Source organism: Alnus glutinosa, chromosome 9 (genome assembly GCF_958979055.1).
Source record: "Alnus glutinosa chromosome 9, dhAlnGlut1.1, whole genome shotgun sequence".
In the NCBI taxonomy this organism is placed as follows: Eukaryota; Viridiplantae; Streptophyta; class Magnoliopsida; order Fagales; family Betulaceae; genus Alnus; species Alnus glutinosa.
This window is the reverse complement of record NC_084894.1, coordinates 23,425,682-23,447,885: the sequence shown is the minus strand read 5'-3', so window position 1 is coordinate 23,447,885 and position 22,204 is coordinate 23,425,682. Positions and strand designations below refer to the sequence as shown.

General features: G+C 42.1%; 1 pseudogene; it reads right to left on the bottom strand.

Moving 5' to 3' along the window:
* Positions 1-193: 193 nt before the first annotated feature.
* On the bottom strand, positions 194-17,421 carry LOC133876860 (scarecrow-like protein 14; annotated as a pseudogene).
* Between the last annotated feature and the right edge of the window lie 4,783 nt (positions 17,422-22,204).

Below are 22,204 nucleotides of genomic sequence, written 5' to 3'. Positions count from 1 at the left end.
TATTATACTTATTTTATACAAATTGATATAAAAAAAACACTTAAAAAAAGTCACGTTAACCAATAATAAATGGGTGTAAATCTCTTTAGGGTCTTGTTACAAGTCTCTTATATCTACCGGTAGGATTCCTTATCTTGAAACAGTAGCAGTGGACAAATAGTTGCATGTTATTTTTTTTTTTAAAGTCAAGTAGTTGCATGTTAACATCAAATTAAGATAACTAAAGCGACAATTAAGCTCATATTTCAGGCATACATATTACATGGTCATGTTTATACATACACGCGCATGTACCAAACAAAGTGATAAAATCATAAAAACAAAAGAAAATTAATTTACATAGGATAATCCTCGGCAAATTTCCTAAACTATCCTTGCCACAAGCTTCTCAAGAACTCGGTGTACAAGATTCCTATGCCGCCGGCACCCAGCAAGAGGAAGCATAGACAATCCGGCCCTTCCACCCTTGAAGCAACCAGTGGTTGTCTTCATCGAGTACAAAATCCTTGTGGTACCATTCCTTCATCTTAGACCTGAACAAGGTCATCATCTCTTGGTCCAATGGGAGCTGCCTGAAACCAGCCCTTATAGTCCGGAGCTGCCACTGCTTGTAAGTCTCAGGCCTCTCAACCCTCTCCAAGCCCTCACATGCTACAACATTCATAGCATCCCTCCCAAGGATCTCTCTCTCAAACATCAACCTCTCTTGGTTCTCACGGGGTAAATTAACATCAAATATGTCATACAGTGCAGAGAAGTGGAAGAGTGCTTCTCGGAACCGTGTGACAAAGAAGGGGGAATTGTAGGCTCCATTAACAATAGAATGGACAAAAATATCGGGATTTATCCTCTTGATTAAATTCAAAACCGCATTCTGTGGACTGGTCCCTTCAACTGTTTCATCAAGTAGGTTCTTAAACCGGCATATACAGTTCACAGCAATCGACTCATTCCTATCAATCTTAAGGTCTTCAATTTGGATGGTCTCCCAGTTTTGCGATGCCAGAGCATGGTACTCAAAAGGAACATTAAACCATTCACAATACTTAGCCAAGAGACGACCGGTCTCCTCAATACTCTCTGTTGGATGGAATCCAGGTTGGGGAAACTCTATCCCTGTGATACGTAGCTTGGGAGGTCCTCCAGCTCTTTTTGAGAGCTTATGGATCAGAAGTGGCCAATGGAAACCATATTCGATACCGAAGTCTATAATATGAAGACTTGTTGCTTTCTCTGCTACTTTATTAATCATTTTGGTAGCAAAGAATTGTGAGGTCCTCCTGAAAGGGGAGGCTGAAAGATGAACTTTGTAAGCTTTCAATATTTGAGAAGCTGAGATCCTTTTGGAAATTAAGGAACTATAGAAAATTTGAGTTCCAGTGCCAGTGCCAGCCAAGCGTGCCTCAAGGCCATTAGCAAAGAAATGGGCCAACCTCTGAGACCCTTGACCATACGGGGAAGAGTGCTGCCTAATCTGATTCAGTAACTCATTTGCAGTTCTATTGTCACCTGCTGAGACTGCTTGTGCACATAGAATCAAAAGTGTCCTCAAGTCAACCGTTTCCTTCTTTTTGCCTTGTTTCTGAAAGACTTGAGAAAATCTCTGCTTGGTTACTCTTCAAGGCAGAGGATGTTATCTTATTTATAATAGTAAAAGATTACACCTTGAGCTCATTGAGCTGAAAACAAACAAAAGCACCTAAAATTATGTGCAAAGAATAAACTAATACATAACTAACTTCTATGCTGATTACATTGTTTTGAGCAGGAAACATGGAGGCCTTGAAACCAGGAAAACAGGTGGCTGCAGAGTCTTCTAGGGTCAGCTGTAGATGTGCAGCTAGATCATGTGCAGACTGTGGGATTTGGTGATTTCTGTTTATGGAAGGCTGAAGGTGATGGATGTTGAAACATGTGTTGATGCAGAGAAGAGATGACTGAAATGGTGTGTTACGAGCTGGTCTAGCTACTGCTGAATAAATTGATCACTGGGTAACGGCTAGTAGCCGTTACTTGGTGATTTCTGCATGATCTTGATATTCTACCTTAATACCCCCCCGCAAACTGAGGGGAGGAACAACTCTCAGTTTGTCTCGGAGATAGCAAAAACGATCAGCCGAATGCCCTTTGGTGAAGATATCTTCAACTTGTTCAAGTGTTGGCAAATATTGAAGTTGAATATCTCGGTTGGCCACCTTCTCTCGGATGAAATGAAAGTCAACTTCAATGTGTTTTGTTCTAGCATGAAAAACAGGATTAGAGGCTAGAGCTAAGGCACCGGAATTGTCACAGCAAATGGTAAGAGGACAAGTTAAGACAATGTGAAGTTCTTTAAGGAGCAGTCGGAGCCAAAATAATTCAGCAGCTGTTAAAGAGAGGGATCTATACTCGGCTTCAGTACTGGACCTTGAGACAGTGTGTTGCTTCTTTGCTGACCAAGAAATTAAGTTGGAGCCAAGGAAGACTCCATAGCCAGTGGTGGACTTGCGGTCATCGGGATTCCCAGCCCAATCGGAGTCACAATAGGCCGTGAGGTTGAGAGATCCCTTGCTGTAGTGTAGGCCAGAATTGGGTGAGCCTTTGAGATATCTAAGGACTCTTTTGGCAGCTGTAAAATGGACTGAGGTTGGAGCATGCACATGTTGGCAAAGTTGGTTAACCGAATATGCAATATCTAGCCTAGTAAGTGTGACATATTGAAGAGCACCTACAATATGTCTGTACTCAGCTGGATCCGAAAGAAGGTCACCATCATACCTTGACATTTTGGAACCTGCAGTGCAGGGTGCTCGATAGGGCTTACATTCTGCCATGTGTGCACGATTCAGCAGGTCAAGAATATATTTTGTTTGCCGGAGATGTAGTCCACCAGAATCTCTAGTGGCTTGGATCCCTAAAAAATATCCAATAGGACCTAGATCCTTCATGGCAAAATTTGCTTGAAGTTTAGTTACTAGCCAGTGCATAGTGCCCTCATGATTTCCTGTTAAGATGATGTCATCAACATATACCAAGAGAAAAATATGAATTGATCCAATGTGGAAAGTGAACAAAGAGTGATTCACTTGAGAGCTATGAAAACCAAGATTTAACAAGGCATGAGACAATCTGGTAAACCAGGCTCTAGGAGCTTGTTTCAGTCCATAGATGGACTTGTGCAATTTGCATACATGATCAGGAAAATTGGGATCAATAAAGCCTTGAGGTTGTTCCATGTAAACTTCCTCATGTAGGACACCATAGAGAAAGGCATTGGACACATCCAATTGCTTGATCTGCCAATCAAACTGCACAGCTAAAGCTAGAATGAGCCGAATGGTTGTAGACTTAACTACTGGACTAAATGTCTCATAGTAATCAATTCCACTCAACTGATCAAACCCCTTGGCAACTAGCCAAGCTTTGTGCCTATCCACACTCCCATCAGGTTTTTGTTTGAGTTTAAAAACCCATTTATTTCTTACCACATTGTGATGGGGAGGTCTAGGACATAAAGTCCAAGTTTGATTGGAAATTAGTGCATCATATTCAAGGCTCATAGCATGAAGCCATTCGGGTTGTGATGCTGCCTGCTTGTAGGTTGAGGGTTCGTGAGGTAAAGAGAGGATTTGGAAGGTTGAGATAGGATGTCTAGTGGTGTGATAGAGTTTAAAACCTGGGAATTCTTTAGGTTTTAGATTTCCTATTTGTGACCGGGTGATAATTCTGGTGGAAGGCAGTTCAGGTATGACAGAGGGAGAGGTGATGTGATCTGTGTTTAAGGAATTAGGAGAGATATTGGAGGAGGTTTCAGATTCTGTGGAGATATTGGAGGAGGTTTCAGATTCTGTGGCTACGGTGTGTTGAGAGTGCAAGGATGGTATGTGAACATCCGGACTTTGTTGTGGTAATGGATCGTTACTACTGCTGACTGTGGTGTTGTCGAAATGTTGGTTTTGCTGTGGTAAGGGAACAATAGGCTGTGTGGCAGAATTAGGAGGTGCTGATTGTGATTCAAGGCTGCTGAAGTGGGGAAGTGGTAGAACAACCAAGGGATCTTCTGATTCTGCTGTAACTCGGCAGGAGCCATGTGAGATAGATTTGTTTTTGGCAGGAAATTGAGTTTCATCAAAGATGACACTCCGGGAGAGAAATATTTTGTTGGTGATAGGATCAAGACACCTATAGCCCTTTTGGTTTCCTCCATAACCAATGAAGATGCAGGGCTTACTTCTAAAGGACAGCTTGTGATTGGCATAGGGCCGAAGGAGAGGGTAACACAAGCAACCAAAGGTCCTTAGAAGAGTGTAGTCAGGTTCCCTTTTCATTAACTTAGAGAATGGAGACTCTTGCTGCAACATAGGAGTGGGAAGTCTATTAATGAGGTAAATGGTTGTAAGAAAAGTGTCTACCCAGAATTTTGGAGAGAGACCCGATTGAGCTAATAGAGTTAAGCCAACCTCAACTATATGCCTATGTTTTCTCTCAGCTATACCATTTTGTTGAGATGTGTGTGGACAAGATAATCTATGAAGGATTCCACTTTGAGAAAGGTAATCCTTGAATTGCTTTGAGGTGTATTCCCCACCATTGTCAGATTGAAATTGTTTGATTTTGGTAGTGAATAGATTTTCAACAAGCAACTTAAATTTGACAAAGCATTGAAACACTTCAGATTTATATAGAATAGGATAGAGCCAAGTAAACCGGCTATAATCATCAACAAAGAGTACATAATATCTACATCCACTAGTTGAGGGAATAGGTGAAGTCTACACATCTGAGTGGATGAGTTCAAGAGGTCCTGAAGTACATCTAGTTGAATCAACAAAAGGAAGTTGCTTGGATTTACCAAGCTGACAAGCCTCACACACACGGGTCTTGTCAAGTGAACCAGTAAAGGGAAGCTGATGCTTCTGCAAAAGGTGCTGAATAACAGAAGAGGAAGGGTGTCCAAGCCTTTAGTGCCAAACTAAGTCATTGGTCTTAACTCCAACATAGGCTGTAAGACCTTTCCATTTATTTAGATGCTTTGGATGTAAGGGAATAGGGTAAAGACCATTCTCACTTGGCCCCTGGAGCAACACCTGTCCCGTTTGGTTGTCCTTAACAAAGAAATGAGATCCGGTCAGTGCAAACCAGCAGTTATTGTCAATGCAGAATTTATTGATGGAAAGTAAATTATTTGAGGCTCTGGGGCAATGTAGGATATCTTTAAGAAAGAATGGATGATGATTAAAAGGGTAGGGATGAATAATAGAAGAACCAGAGTTTTGGATGTGCAAACCTGCTCCATTGCCCACTCCTACCACATCTGTACCTTCAAATGGTTGGGGATTCTGAATGTTGGCAGCATCTGCAGTGACATGAGCATTTGCCCCAGAATCGGCTAGCCATTTCTGTGCTCCAAATTCTTCATTCAACTAAGCTACCATTGCTGCCAATTCTCCAGGAGGATGTCTTCCTTGAAAGGAATAATCCATTCGGTGATAACAGTCTAAAGCACTGTGATTGTTTCTGCCACAAATCTGGCAGGCAGCTCTGAAAGATCCTTGAGTTGCATTCATCTCAGGATTAGCTTGCTGGTGTACAGGGTTTCGATTCATCATTGGGGCTGGCTGTTGGTTTTCAGTAGGAAAAGATGACTGATTCCTATGAGGGAAGGACTGATATGCTGGATTGGTTCTTTGAACAAAGGGCTGGTGAGGTGAGTTGCCTCTTGATGGATACTGTTGGTGGCGAGAATTAGGCCTTGGAGGGAAACGAGATTTCCTGAAGTTGTTGGAGCCTTGGTGGAGAAGAGTGGACTGGCCTGGTTTGTTGCTGTAGAAAGCAAAGGTTCCTGTGTCTGCTGAGGTGTTCTGCTGCTGTTGATTCTCCAGCAGCATCTCATGGTTGAGTAGCTCGGATTGGAAGTCAGCAAAAGTCATTTCTCTGTCCTGAGTAGTGAAGGAATGGACAGTGACAAAGGTGTTGAATGAGGGACTTAAGCCTCCTATCACATAGGAAATAAGATCGTCATCCTTCACAGGTTTTCCTGTTGCTGACAACTGATCAGCCAATTGTTTGGCCAAGTTGAGATACTCGGTGCACTTCTTGGTGCCTTGTTGTAAGGTTTGGAGTTGCCTCTTAAGATGAGAGATTCTGGATTTTGACTGAGAGGCAAATTTGGCTGCAAGAGCAGTCCATGCTTCACAAGAGGTATTGACTCCATACATTGAAGACACGATTGATGGAGCCAAAGAGTTGATTATCCAGCTCAAAAGAATTTGATCTTTCCTCTGCCATGCAGCATAGGCAGGATTGAGAATGCGGTTACCTTCCTCATTAGGAATGTGCTGAGGAGGACAGCACTCGGTTCCATCAACAAATCCTTGGAGATCATTGCCTCTAAGGATAGGGTGGAACTGTGATACCCAAGCTAGGTAGTTGGGGCCTTCTAGTTTGAATAATTGAGAGAGATTAGGCAGTATGGAAAAGGTTGGTGTCGTTTTAGTTGGAGGGTTTTGAATGATGGTGGTTCGGGTTGAGGAGTTGGAGGAACCAGCTGATGCCATGAGGTCAGTGTTCAGCGTTGGCTTTAGAAAGCTCTGATACCATGAAAGACTTGAGAAAATCTCTGCTTGGTTACTCTTCAAGGTAGAGGATGTTATCTTATTTATAATAGTAAAAGATTACACCTTGAGCTCATTGAGCTGAAAACAAACAAAAGCACCTAAAATTATGTGCAAAGAATAAACTAATACATAACTAACTTCTATGCTGATTACATTGTTTTGAGCAGGAAACATGGAGGCCTTGAAACCAGGAAAACAGGTGGCTGCAGAGTCTTCTAGGGTAAGCTGTAGATGTGCAGCTAGATCATGTGCAGATTGTGGGATTTGGTGATTTCTGTTTATGGAAGGCTGAAGGTGATGGATGTTGAAACATGTGCTGATGCAGAGAAAAGATGACTGAAATGGTGTGTTACGAGTTGGTCTAGCTACTGCTGAATAAATTGATCACTGGGTAACGGCTAGTAGCCGTTACTTGGTGATTTCTGCATGATCTTGATATTCTACCTTAATATATAGCACGACTCTTCCCACCATTACCTCCTTGCGGCTGCCCATTTTTTTGAGGCCTTGCTTGCTTTATTCTGCACCGGTTCATTGTCATTGTTACCGCATAGCAGAGAAGGTGCTTCGGTGGAAAGCAACACCTTATCAAACATTTCTGTTAATTCACTCTCTTCCACATAAACCGCAGACTGCTTATTACTCCTCCCTTCTTCTACATCTACATCTTCATCTTCCCTCTCATGATTCTTCCTTCCCCTCAACCCAGCCAGTGAAATCTCTCTCTCACCCTTCTCCCCATTGAGTTCCACCTTTTGATCCTCTCCCTTCAACTCTGGTGATACCATGCTAGTCCCCAAATCAATAACTAACTGATTGCCCCTAGGAAGGAACTTACTAGCTTCCTCTAACCCTTTCCTAAATTGCAACACAGATTCACTATCAGTAAAAATGTTCTGAGCCAAAAGCTCCATGCCATCACCGACGTTAGTCACGCCGTTCAACTGATTGGCTAAAAACTGTGATCCTGTTAGGGAAATTATTAGTTTACCAAAGCCCATCCAAATCATTTGGGCCTAACCGGTTCACCCGACCTGACCACCCGAGTCCGACCACCCGACCCGGGTACCTCGTAACACTCGATTCCGTGAATATCTCAGGATTACCAGGGATTTAAGGGACACGACACACTATACATAACTAGATCGTGCGCCCGAAGTCGCTCCAAAAAACATGTCACCCATAAGGGATCGTGCGCCCGAGATACGCGGTCGTGGAACCCGAAGTGTCCGTGCGCCCGAGGCCACGTCTTCCTTAACTGCCGATCCCTGCACAAACCGGGAACAATCCTAAACTGCCCCTCAATCTTTATAAATACCAGAATCTCTTCTAATATTAAGGTACATGCTATTCTATGCTTTTAAAAATTACTGAGCTCATATTCAAACTATCATCTGACTTTGGCATCGGAGGGGGATCGTCGGCACCCCCCGACGCAGTGTTTATTATTTTGCAGATCATAAGAACAAAGCGAATCTTCAGGCGAATCATCATTCGACATGTCACCATGCTGAAAACTGTCTCAACAGTTTGGCGCCGTCTGTGGGAACGACATTGTTCCTTAAAAAATAAAAATAAATCCGCAACGGTGACTACAGATCAATTCATGGCCGAAAGTAGCCGATGATTTCTTTCTTCAAGATCTTCACGAGTCCATGACAGATCTATTCAAATTTATATTAACATAGAGCAGATTTGCGTCCACCAACTTGTTGGATGTACGCTTGAAGTTTGCTCCCTGCGCGAAGAATTGATCCATATCCATCTATATCGGGCGTGCTTTAACGCACATCAATCCAGTGTTGGACCTCATCGTATATACCAGGTGAAGGCTGCAGCGCAAACAGCCCAAAGAGAAAGAAGAAGAACCTACGGGTATGTCATGTCCAACCTGGTCCAGGTTCTGATTCCTTCCCCGAAGAACTGGAAGAACCCTCGACTAGTCAGTTCTTCCTCTTTTGATGCCAGCGAACATCACGAACTGGCCTTACTGCCGGTGATGCCGAGTCACTTAAGGAGGATCCGCTGACAAGAAGGTCTAGTTCTGACCCCGAGACCATTGGAACCCCGGTGACGCGATCCACTCCTGCTGACTCCGAGACCATCGAGAGCCCCGGTGACGCAATCCACAGGATGACAAAGGAAAATCTCCGGTACTTTGGGTTTTGCCCAGTAAAACGTTGGAGCCCAGAACGAAGAGGTTGTCAAACCCGGACCTCCGAGGCGGCGATGATGTTCCACTGCCACGGTAGTTCTAACCAGAAGCTTCTGACTCTCGTCCCGAGCTCAACCACACTCCGGTTCTTCCCAGGTTGGTGCCATTGACATTCTCGGTACGGCCATTAGATCCGGAGTACTCCACGATCCTGTTCGTGCCGAGTCTTGGAGCAATAAGGGAGCAATTTCCTATGATGAGTATGCTCCCCTCGACGTTGTTTCTCAGCCCAAGCGGCACAATTGGCCCAGCAGTGCATAAGTCCTATAGAACTTCCGAGCTTAGAGTTTGACTCTCACTCTTACACCACTATGCTTAAAGATTGTACTTGAAACACTGACCTAACCTCAGGGAAGGATGCAAAGACGCTCCAGTTCATTGGGGAAGCGACGAGAAACGATGGCGCTGTGCAAGGAATGGTTTTGGCCGAAATCTTGAGCCAGAACACTGATAGGGCAGAACTTCAGCGACTTGCCGTCCAACCATACGCCGATGCCCGATTCAGTCAAATTCTCCCTTGTCTACTGAGTCGTGGCTCAGAACCTCCGTGGCACCAAAGACAGTCAGAATTCGAAGGATGCTCGAATTGTTTGCACGGTCTCGGCAGTTGGGATGATCTACTTGACCACCGAAGCCGTCGTCACCAAAGACCCCACGTTGTCCTTTGGATCAAAGTCACCCGTGTAGTGCCCCTTTGCCAGGTCGGGTATGTAAATCACAGATCGGAGGATTCACTGCAGTATGTTTAGTAAATATATCAGAAAAAGAAAAAGAAGAAAAACCCAGATCAGTGGGCTATATTAGATCACAATCTTGGCCTCTCTTGGCTACTGAGTCATGGCTTCGGGCTTCCGAGATGATGGCTACACAAATCTGGAACCGCTAGTGTCTAGCTTCCAGATCCACCTTGCCATCAAGAGGCTGCAACGTTTAGAAAAATTGAAAGAGGCCAACCCATGTTGTGAGTCAGCCAGTACCGGTTTTTCCACAAGTGTTGGGCTCGGTCCAATAAGTTAAAAAAAAAAAAAAAACTGTGCATCGAGAGCTCCCTCCTTGGAGTCGGGTTACCCACATCCTGTAAAGGGTCGGTTTTGGATCCCAAAACGTCGTCTCTATTCCTCGGTCGCCGGTGAGTACAGGTAGTCCTTCCATTCGATTTCCCGAGACCTCAGGTCGGTCTATCCCAGAGGATAGTCCAAAGCTCGGATTTTCACTCCGGAGCCCAGAATCACCGAGTAGAAGAAGACGGTGGTGCCGTCTCCGGTACTTGAGATTCCTGTGATGGGGTCTGTCGACTCTGGCGTCGCTGCCGGTGAGCATACGAAGCCATCTCTATCAGATTTCAGCGCCTCTACGAGGATGAAACCCATCTCCCTGTATCATATTTTGGTTTCAGAACTTAACCACTGGGTCTTGGCCCACTGGGTCATGCCGGAGCCCGAAACGGCCTCGGTCATGGACTCTTCCCGGCCCCGATTCACTTCCGGATGCACCTTGTCCTCGGGTTCAAGGCTACTAGGTCCACTTTCAAGCACCAAATTAGTGTTCTTCGCTGTCTTCCTTCATCAGAAAAGTCTTTTAGTAAATCACAAATCCCACATATGAAATTCGTGAAACACAAAGGCAGATTCAAATCCACAAGGAACCCACCCGAGCCGATGATCATTCCGAGCCTAGGAACCCATCTGAGCCGTGGATCATCTCGGTCCGAGGGTGCATCCGAGCTGAAACTCTATCCGAGTCGAGGATGTCATCCAAGCTGCGGATCATCCCGGTCTGAGGGTGCATTCGAGCCGAAGACTCGGTCCGAGTCGAGGATGTCATCCAAGCCATCGATCATCTCGGTCCGAGGGTGCATCTGAGCCGAGCCATCGATCATCCCGAGTCGATGAGTCGAGGATCCCATCCGAATCGAGGATCCCAGCCGAGTTACGGAAACCATCCGAGCAAAGGATGCATTCCGAAGTCAAAAGTGCAATCCGAGCTAAGGTAACCATCCGAGCCTCGGATCATCCCGGTCTGAGGGTGCATCCGAGCAAAAGACTACATCCGAGTCTAGGATGTCATTCGAGCCGCGGATCATCCCGAGTTGAGGGTCCAATCCGAGGATCCCATCCGAACCGCGGATCATCCCGGTCCAAGGATGCATCCGAGCCAAGGATTTCATCCGAGTCTAGGATGTCATCCGAGCCATCGAACATCCCGAGCCGATGATCCATTCCGAGCAAAGGATCATCCCGGGCGGAGGGTCCAATCCAAGGACTCATTTTGAGGGTCTCTTCCGAGGAGCCCAAGTGCACAACCTCATCAAAATATTGAGATAAGTTCGCTCTTTGCATTTTTGTTTATGCTAGCCTACTTATAATTTTTTAGACAGTCAAATATATATCTCATGCATTGATCAGAGAAATTTAAAATTAGCTTCCCACCGCAAAAATGATTACACATCAAGTCTAAAAAGTGGGGGTACCCACAAACTTTTCCTCCAGTAGTACACAACGAATATCCTAAACTTTCAAACTTAGCTAAAAATCAGCCAAGTATAAAAATTGGGGGGTGCCTACCCGGTGAAATAGAAAAGTGAAACAGAAGACTATATCAAGTCGCATGATTGAATCTCAGTGCTATTTTGCATACTTTGCATTAATAAATTATTAGTTGCTAAACTCTGCTACTGACTCTGCTACATATATGCATACATATGTGCCACTTAGACACAGGCGAGGATAATATTTCAAGCCAGAAGTTTTTATCAGAAAATTCCAAAAAAAAAAAAAAAAAAAAAAGGGCCATGTTACCCTCAGCTTGCGCAACATGAAAAGGAGCTTTAACGCCGCCTCTCTCGGTGACAGATAGAAGCCTCACAAGAATCGATGGTCACTCAAAGCATCTCTTTAAAACTCATGTTTTTGATCTATTCATCTCCTTGTGCCGTGTTAATACAGGGGTCCACTGAAAAGCTCAAGAGGAGAAAAAGAAAAAAGTCTCGTCATGCCTTGAGTAGACTCAGCATGACTCGAGCCCCCGAGCAAAGGCCTCGGCATGCATCGAGCACACATAAGCCTTGGCAATCCCAAGCAAAAGCCTTGACAATCTCGAGCAGAGCCTCATCATGGCCTCCAGCAGACCCAGCAATCCCGAGCAAAAGCCTCGGTACGTCCGAGCACGAAGCCGAGCCGCCGTAAGCCTCGGGCTACCATAAGCCCAGAGTTGTCGTAAGCCTTATACCAGATCAAACCAGACCAGATCAAACCAAACCAGATCAATCCAGACCAGACCAGACCAGATCAACTCAAAGTGTTGTCTCCCTCGGTTTGAAACACAACCGACTCGGAACACACACCCGGTCATGGCCCTCGGTAGCACGGGGGTGACCCGGTTCAACTCAAACCAGATCAAGTCAACTCAAACCAGATCAACTCAAAGTGTTGTCTCCCTCGGTTTGAAACACAACCGGCGCGGAACACACACCCGATCATGTCCTCGGTAGCACGGGGGTGACCCGGTTCAACTTAGACCAGATCAAGTCAACTCAAACCAGATCAACTCAAAGTGTTGTCTCCCTCGGTTTGAAACACAACCGGCGTGGAACATACACCCGGTCATGGCCCTCGGTAGCACGGGGGGTGACCCGGTTCAACTCAGACCAGATCAAATCAACTCAGACCAGATCAACTCAACTCAAACCAGATCAACTCAAAGTGTTGTCTCCCTCGGTTTGAAACACAACCGGTGCGAAACACACACCCGGTCATGTCCCTGGTAGCACGGAGGGTGACCTGGTTCAACTCAGATCAAATCAACAACAATTGTGCTTTCAAAGTGCTATTTCTGTGTTGCAACGCCAACAACCACAGATATTTGGAAGTCAGTCTATCAACTCAGGTATGCAAACTAATCATTATTCAATATGTATATATTTGTTCTAACAAATTTCAGGGGTCCAGCTCCGGCACATACCATACGGGGAGGCAACCCCTACAACAAACCTTACGGGGAGTTAACCCCTACAACACACCCGGTCATGTCCCTCGGTAGCACGGGGGGTGACCCGGTTTAACTCAAACCAGATCAACTCAAAGTAGTGTCTCCCTCGGTTTGAAACACAACCGGCTCGGAACACACACCCGGTCATGTACCTCGGTAGTACGGGGGGTGACCCAGTTCAACTCAAACCAGATCAACTCAAAGTGGTGTCTCCCTCGGTTTGAAACACAACTGGCTCGGAACACACACCCGGTCATGTCCCTCGGTAGCACGGGGGGTGACCCAGTTCAACTCAAACCAGATCAACTCAAAGTGTTGTCTCCCTCGATTTGAAATACAACCAAGTCACTCCGATTATCCCCTTCGGTGATAATTCACATACAACCGGTTTGAAGGGCCGGCCACATGCACGAGCCACCTTCTCGGGATTGGAAAGTATCTCGGTCAAGTCAAATAATAAACATCCTCAAGAATAACTCAGACAACTCAATCAAATGCCGGCCTTGCAATTCTTCTCGTTGTTTTCAGCTAACCTCGAGCAACAGTTTCCAAGTCTCTCAATCAATCCGGAACACTCAATTCTTGATCCCCAGCCTGGACATACTCCTTCAGCACTCTATTGCAGCTTGATTATAGCTTGCTTCCTGGTCACAGTTTGTTTCTTCTTAGCCTTAGCGGCATACAGTTATGCAGCCAACACTATCTTCCAAGCCTGAGATACATTAAGCTCCGTAAAAGATGCTCTTTGTCTTTCTGGGAATCAATCAGTTCAGTCAACACCCATCAAGTCACCTGCTGTCGGCATGCACCCGAGATTGTGCAGGCCTGTGGCCGAACCGGAAGCTCAATTGGGTCGAATGAAACCAGAGAACCCGACCTGTCATCAGAATCTTATGAGTATCCCGACCCCTAGGTCAGGAACATACTTCATCTCAGGAAGCTCCGCTCCAGGAAATACAAGAAGAGCATACGCAGATCCGGCATCTAGTTGGTCCCAAAAGCAGACATGGGCAAGATATACAGGGATCTCTATCCCAATATTGTCGCTTGTATTCACGGGACTGAGATTCTTCCTACTTGGCAGTTATCCTCCCCGGTTGGGGTAGCTCAGAAAACTGAACAGCTTCCTTCCTCAGTTTGAGAGGCATCAAGCTCGGCGGCAGCTGGGCTTTATCTCCATTAGCCGCAGTTAAGTCATTCAAAACTCGATCTAATGTTACCACTGATTTGCACACCCGGGACTCAAAAGCTGAACCGACGTCGGATCGCATTAAATGCACCTTATTGCATACGTCAGCCGATCCCGAAACCCGAGATTTTGAAGGTGAGCAAATTTGAAATTTAGAATTTGAAAAAGTGCGGGATTTTTCCAAAGATGACTTCCAAAGGCCTCTGGACTGACACTCTTCGGGTGAAGCAACGACTGAAAAATCAAAACCTCCCCGGTAACATGCACCCGACTCAACTTCCGAATCCGTGATAAGTTAAGGCCTCTTGATTATTCCTAAATTCCCTTACGCATAAAATTTGCATAAAAGAATTGGGGGGTAACTGTTAGGGAAAATATTAGTTTACCAAAGCCCATCCAAATCATTTGGGCCTAACCGGTTCACCCGACCTGACCACCCGAGTCCGACCACCCGACCCGGGTACCTCGTAACACTCGAGTCCGCGAATATCTCAGGATTACCAGGGATTTAAGGGACACGACACACTATACATAACTAGATCGTGCACTCGAAGTCGCTCCAAAAAACATGTCACCCATAAGGGATCATGCGCCCGAGATACGCGGTCGTGGAACCCGAAGTGTCCGTGCGCCCGAGGCCACGTCTTCCTTAACTGCCGATCCCTGCACAAACCGGGAACAATCCTAAACTGCCCCTCAATCTCTATAAATACCAGAATCTCTTCTAATATTAAGGTACATGCTATTCTATGCTTTTAAAAATTACTCAGCTCATATTCAAACTATCATCTGACTTTGGCATCGGAGGGGGATCGTCGGCACCCCCTGACGCAGTGTTTATTATTTTGCAGATCATAAGAACAAAGCGAATCTTCAAGCGAATCATCATTCGACACGTCACCATGCTGAAAACTGTCTCAACAGATCCATTGGCGGGCTCCAAATTGGGCTGGAAAACATCACTGACCCACTGTCGATCAGTGCTATTTCTAGTGCTAGAAATCCTACTAACACCATAATCACCACCACTGCTTGCAGGAAAAAACATCATCAGGGCTCCCCAAGTTGAGATTGATATAGGTTGGTTCTTCTTGGTGTAGATTGGAGGAAGGAGGGTATTTTTGACCGAGAGCATCATAGAAGGATTTCTCGGTGACTTGGAGACCCAAAGGGTCGTAAAACATGCAGGGCTTGTCCTCTATGTTCTCTTCCATAAGTATCTGGCTTATGTACTTGAGAACTGTTTCTGAGAACTCGCTGTCGTCCGGGGACGAGTTCCCCCCCGGACTCGTACCCACAGATGGTGTGTTCATGCTATTGCCAGCGGACGGAGCATATGGCTCTGCTGCTGGGACCACAGTTATGGGCGGAGCGAAATCAGTGTGACCCAGGTCAGGTGAAAGCAATGAACTTTCAAGGAAGGTAAGGTCCGGGGAGGGCAAATTGAATTCGTAGTCATTTAAAAGATCTGGGTATTGATTGGAATTGGGTGAATTGTAATAAATTTTTAAAATTTAATATATTAAATTAATTAGTTATTTAAAATACAAATAAAACCACACATATAGGCGTAATAATAGGAGGCCCATGATATTGCCAATAGAGAAATGATTCTTACACTCATTTCTTACAGCAGCCCCACAACAAGCTGATCTGACTGGTAATATTTTATTATTTTTTAACAAAAAAAAAAAAAAAACAAAACAAAAAAAGTAATAAAATATTACCAGCCACGTCAGCTTGTTGTGGGGCTGTTGTGAGAAATGAGTGTAAGGATCATTTCTTTTGCCAATAATAGCCTAGTCCTAAAAATATGATCCTAGAATTACTCATTCCATAAATGTCTGTCTTTTCAAGTGTCCGTGTGAATATGAGCTCAACTACCCTATCAGAATCGTTCTTGATAAAGGACACTTGAAGGGACAGATTGAGAATCACAGCATTTTGCGTCGGGAAAGGCTAGATTTTCTACATGGCACAACGTAGGTACAATACCCTTTATATGAGGGTGTGGCCCAGCCTCATGTGAGGAAGTTTTATGCTTATGTTGTACCCATTTTATGCAATAATCACTTTCCTTTTACGTCAAACTATGTGACGCTGCCGTTGACTTAGAGGTGATTGGTTGGGTATCGTCGACCATACATTTTGAGGCCTAAAAAGTAACAAGGTTTTTTTTTTTTTTTTTGGTGAGATCTAATGGGAAGTAACAAGTTAGTGAAACATCTTCTTTATTTTTAAATATTAATTAAATAATATTTATTTTAATATTAATATTATATTTTTATTTAAAAATTATTTTTCTTGCTTTTTAGAATGCAAAATTATGGATTAAGTTTTTCCAAACATTTCATTTTGGTGACTAATGCAAATGATTGATTGAGTTTTTGGTAACTAATCTTTTATTTTTTTGGTCACTGGTTAGCTATGAAATAATTTTAATGCCTTGAATAGTGTGTTGTTAGAAAATAATAAAAGTGTATAAGAAGATAATAATTCAAATTTGAATAAGATTTGAATAGGAAAATAAAGAGAAAACAATAAAAACTTATAAAGATAGGAGTTTATAATTGAATAGCATAAAATATTTTAAAAACTTTTCATCTTCTTAGCATTTATTTTATTTTTCCTCGTTTTATTTTGAACGTTAGAGTACTTGTGTAGCATAATTTCTATCTTTTTAACGTTTGGAATAAATTATATATAATTAGCATTGAATGTTAAAGCAATTCATGTCTTTTGTAAATGATCTAATTGGCAGTTGAGATTAGAATTTATTGTTGTCATTTAAAATTCTGATTGAAATTTTGGCTGTTCAATGCTCATAACAAGGCTCAAAAAACTCTACTCACAACATATTGAATATTATTACTATTTTCATTCTCTCCATTATTTCCAATAATAGAACATTTAAAGCTGAAAAATGGGTTTTATTTAAGAATGTCTTTAGTATTATTTGACTCTTTTATTTAATACCATCAATTTTTTAAAACTTATTTCAATAACGGAATGTTAGAGAATTAAATGATATTAATGTCTTTTTAATTGCTATAATTAAGCCTTCATTAATCATGGGAGCCTTAAGCGATCACCTAAATTTTTATAAGATAGAGCCAACCCTGGGTATCATCGCCCGAGATCATACAGGCACGGTGTGAGTTGCTATGTGTTATGTTCAGAAGTACCTCTTGGATCTTGGACCCAACTGCTGCTAAAGCTTTTGGTGCTTGGCTTGAGGCGGAATTTAAAAGACACATGGGGTTTCCGTCAATTACATTGGAAGGTGACGCTAAGGAGGTTGTGTTGGCATTAGGCAGAGGTGACGGGGGAATGGGTAAATTTGGAGTCTTATTCTGAATGCTAAAGATGTTCTGAAGGGTTTTCATTCGTGGGATGTGAATCATGTATGGAGAGTGGGGAACAGAGTTGTCCATCATCTCGCAAAACTTACTATTTCTAAGCAGTTAAACAAGGTTGGGGTTGACTCTTATCCCAATTGTCTCTTAGGAATTGTAAATACTAAGCAACTTATTTCAGATAATCAAGAACATTCCAATTCTTCCCCCCCCCCCCCCCCCCCCCCCCCCCCCCCCAAAAAAAAAAAAAAAAGAAGAAGAAAGAAAGCCACCGATTCCTCAAGATAACTTGGCAGCCAAGCAGGTGTGGAGGAAGGGGTTGAGATAGGTCAAATGCTCTCGTCACCTCCAAAAAAAATTATTCTTATATGTCGTAGAGTTCTTTCAAATGCCGTAGTTGTCTATCCTAATCACTTATTAGGAGATAATATTCTTCAAGAGGACTGGAATTCACAACTCACCGCACCGTAATTTTCTTTCTATTAAATGTTTGAAGCGTTATGGTAATTAGGTTTGTGAGGGTTGAAGACGACTTTATTGATTTGTGAATCCGTAGGTCGTAACATTGAGTGCTATTAGAAAAATCAGAGAACCAGAAGAATTTGCGATTTGTGATTTTTTCTTATAGTATTTCTTCCTACTTCAAATCTTCAACAATTCAAATCCATTTTTTTCTACTCTTTCTTAAAAAGTTGTAGGTGTGTAATTAAATTTTTACATTGATCAAGCTTTTATATTTAAATTGTTCTTTTTAAATTAATTGTTTTTTATATTAAACTGTTATTTTTTATAATTTTTTTTTTATATTTAATTGTTTAGGAGTGTGTATATATATATATAGTTTTTCTTACATATTTTAATGGGATAATTACACTTTACCTCCCTGTTTTATCCCCGGGATAACGATTTACCCCCCAATGTACCAAAATTGTTAGATGACCCTCCTGAACTTGCCAACCTTCCATCCACTCACCCGTCTATTTGGATGGAAAGTCGGTCATGTGCATTGCACGTGACCGTTTAATGCATTTTTCCTTCCCAAAATACCCCTGTCCCAAACAGCCTTCATACCAGTACATGCATTAAAAAAAAAAAAAAAAAAAAAAAAAAAAAAAACCCATTCAACCCGACTGTCCAGCTGCTCCAACACCGTCCAGTTACTCCGACCAAGTGGTTCATGGATCTTAGGTTGTAGGTCATAGATCTCCATTGGGATAGGCTCGTCCCTGAAGTTGCTTGTGCCGCACGCGAACACGGCGCGGTGACTCACCAGTGCAACGATCGCTAAAAGAGGAATTCTTTGGCTTGTTGTATCTTTGTGAATGAATGGTGAATGAATAGAAATAAGGTTGGTTCTACCAACAAAAACCGTCACCTTAAAAGGCAGCACATCGCATGTCCCTTTCCTTCTTTGTACTCTCTGCACTCTTCTCCTAACTCGAATACCATGATAGCCACGCATGACGCATGCTTTCTTTTCTTATTTTCCGTCTTCAATCAAATAATGCTACCATAATCTTTTCAGTTACAACGACTTTGTCATGCTCTGTTTTTTGAACATGAAACAGAGGACGTGGAGAATGTTTTTTTATGTCAACATAAGTTTTCCTACAACAGCAGATTCATCAAAAGGTAATGCACTACAATCTCTGTGGTTGCCCAGACCAGACCGTGCCAAACCTCCATCAACTAACCACATGTCATGATCACCAAGCTCTCGATACGGGAAGTATCCAATAACTGATGTTCCTTTTGAAGCATCCACTGCAGAGATTGGTACATTGGTGCACCCATTGCACCAACACCGCACCTAGAACACTGGCTGGCCACGCTTGGGATGGATCGCCGTTGGATTGTGATAGATTGCCCAACGGCTCTTCCTTTCCGTTTTAGTGCATTGCAAGGTGTGTCTTTCATTCGGTGCTGAATATCTAAAGGAAAACGTGTGATCCTTGAGTGAGTGTTTCTCGGTTTTTCAAGTCTGGAAGATCACGTGTCTTCTGCTGCGATATGGAAAGAAAACATGTCTTGATTTGGTGCACGGCTACAAGTTGAAGAATAACGGGTGTCGATGCTGCATGGATTTGGAAATGGCGTGTATATCGGCCCTACCCTTTATGGAAAGTGCCATGAGCCTTGATTCTCACCCATGGATTCGGTGCTGCAAGTCTTTGTTTTTTTGGAGAGAAATTGTGAGAGTTCGGTCCTGCAGAAATTGAAAGAAACATGCACGTTGTGGAAGAATTGAATTTGCAGATGTAAATATCGTGGAAGCCATGTATGAGAGATAAAGTATCCATGACTTGAGAAAGGAAGGAAGAGCCGACGTACTTGTTCTGCGAGAATGGTCGTGTAAACCTGGACTCGAAGCTCAGTCCCACGTTGGAGTCAAAGTTCTTGAGCTAGCCAGTTAGGGCTAGGACAATCTTGGTGTCGGTGGTACATTGGCAAGGAGAAATGCATAAGTTGGTGGTACTACAGTGGACACATGTGTTGGTATAATATCTGATGGGGACGAGGGTATTTTGGGAAGGAAAAATGCATTAAACGGTCACGTGCAGCGCACATGACTGACTTTCCTTTCAAATAGACGGGTGAGTGGACGGAAGGTTAAACTTGCCACACGTTGGCAAGTTCGGGAGGGTCATCTAACAATTTTGGTACATTGGGGGTAAATCGCCACCTCATGGATAAAACAGGGGGGTAAAGTGTAATTGTCCCTATTTTAATTGTATGGAAAATATAATTGCAGTTGTGGAGAACATGCTTATATTGTATCAATTTAGACCAAACACTGGAAAACAAGCAGGAAGAGTCTTGTTTGTTATTGAAGGTTTTAAAAATTGGAAAAAGAAAGAGAATTTACAGTCATGTGGCCAAACCGACGAAAGGAAGTTGGTCAACAATGGCTCGAAAACGACAGATTCTAATGAAATGCAACAAAGAAAAGAAAGACAACAAAGATAAGTCCCAGAGGTGAAAAGATGGAAATGGCATAGAGGGTACACTTTTAAAAGACATTTGAAGAGACATGCAACTGCCAACCCAAAATTTTAAGAAGTGCGCGTGTAAGAATCTTAAAAAGCTGCAACAAATCGTTGGCTGACAATCCCCACATTGGTGCATTTAAGAGGAGTAACAGTAAAAAAAAAATTAAGGGTCAGCACCGATTTCAACGCTTCTTAAACACAAAAATTCGCGTTATCAAACTAGCCAAGTTGGACAAGGGAATTAGGGGGGGGGGGGGTAACTGTTGGGAATTGGGCAACCAGGATCACACAGCCCACACTGCTTATACAAGGCTTTAGAGGATGAGAGGGTTAAGGGACTTTTGACTTAACTCCTAATCCTAGTTATGATTTTTCTTGAAGTAATTGGTCATTTTTATTATGAAGAAGTAAGCTTCAAAACATTTTACTTTTTATATCACATTAATAACTTTTCAACAATTTTTTTTAATTTTTTTTAATTTTTTTTTTTTATATATCATATCAATTACTTTTTAACTAAATTTTTTTTTTAATTTTTTTAATTTTTTTTTTTATCATATCAATCACTTTCTATTACTATTAATTTATTTTATTTTATTTTTTTTAAAAAAAAAACCACAATCCAAATGTTTACCAAACACATTGTTTCGTTGAGTAAAATTTGTTAGATGATTTTTTTTTTTTTTTAAAAAAAAAAAAAGAAAAAAAAAGAAGGTATTTTAATGTGATATCGAGATAAAAATAATACTGAGGTATTTTGTATTTGAAATTATTTGTTAATATTTTACTTTTTTTTTTAATTTCTTTCTAAAGAGTAAAAGAGCTTTCTAAAAAAGCTATATTAAACGAGGCAATTATGTTACTCGTGAGACTCTACACTTCTATATATTCGGTAATGCCTAATGTTAAATGTTTCGGACATAAATTTCCTACAAATTAGATTGTAGGAAATTTCTGTCCAAATGTTTCTTTCAATAAGCAAAGATATCCTTAGAAATGACAAAAAATAAATAAATAAATTTGGGCTTTCATCGATTCGAATTTATCCTTTTAAATTTATAATTTCAAGAATGAAATCCTTAAATTTTACTCAAAAATTTTAAATTTATCCCTTTATTACGGTTAACTATCTCTTACGTGTGTCTCATTTAACATGTCAATGCATATATCAAGTTTATCATAACCCAATATCAATGTCATGTTAGTGTCAAGTAATTCTTAAAAAAAAAATAAAGAAAAGAAAAAAGAAATGAGAGAGATCCAACACTATAAACAAAAACCAAAAGACCAGAGAACTAAGGAGTAAACCCACGTTTCTTGCCCCCATTACGCTGGTACTCAAAGTTCAGCGTTCAAGGAATCGGAGTTCTTGGATTTAGTCCTTTTCCCATCAAAAATAAAACTCAACAAGCTAAATAGATAGACTTCAACTACTTTATCGTTCGTTTCAAGAACTGCTATTTAGCATATTATTGTTCTTCTTTCATATATATATATATAAATTAGCCATTAAATTAGTATTTAGTTTTTTATTTTTTTTATCTTTTTATATATATATATTTTATAAATGTTGATTCAATGACCACTTTATATATATATATATATAGAAAAGGGGAGTGATCCATACATTTCTAATGCACAACAAATGCACTACTCCAAGGCACATTAGGGTAGTATACTTATTATGCATCATGGGTATTTTAATCATTTCCCAATAGAAAAAAGATATTGACGGAGGAGAAAGTGATCTATTATGATAGTTGGTCAGGTTGGAGAGGCAACTTAGCTGAACAAAATGGCTAATGAGAGAAAGAGAGTGGGGTGTGTCTGGGTGTCTTATATGACTTAAGTGCAATTTTAATCATTTATAT